The sequence below is a fragment of the Herpailurus yagouaroundi genome, unplaced genomic scaffold (assembly GCF_014898765.1).
Source record: "Herpailurus yagouaroundi ecotype Mexico unplaced genomic scaffold, PumYag 67032, whole genome shotgun sequence".
Lineage (NCBI taxonomy): Eukaryota > Metazoa > Chordata > Mammalia > Carnivora > Felidae > Herpailurus > Herpailurus yagouaroundi.
In genome coordinates, this window is record NW_024419889.1 from 3377 (window position 1) to 3862 (window position 486).

Below are 486 nucleotides of genomic sequence, written 5' to 3' on the forward strand. Positions count from 1 at the left end.
TAAAAATTTAAAAATGGTTAACTTTATGTTCTGTGAATATCACTTCAGTTTTATTTTATTTATCTGTTTATTTATTTATTTACTTTGAGGGAGAGAGACGATCGGAAGCAGGTTCCATGCCCAGCACAGAGCCCGACTCAGGGCTCAATCCCATAACTCCCGGGGTCATGACCTGAGCCGAAATCAAGAGTTGGATGCTCGGGGGCGCCCGGGTGGCTCATCTTTCAGGCATCCAACTCTTGATTTTGGCTCAGGTCATGACCTCACAGTTTGTGAGTCCAAGGCTCACATCAGGCTCTGCACTGATGGTGTGGAGCCTCCTTGGGATTCTCTCTCTCCCTCTCTCTCTACCCGCTCTCTCTCTCAAAAAAAAAAAAAAAAGAAAAAAAAAGAAAAGAGTTGGATGCTCAATGGACTGAACCACCCAGGTACTCCATCACTTAATTTAAAAGATAAAAGAGAGGCATCTTGCGGGGGGGGGGGGGG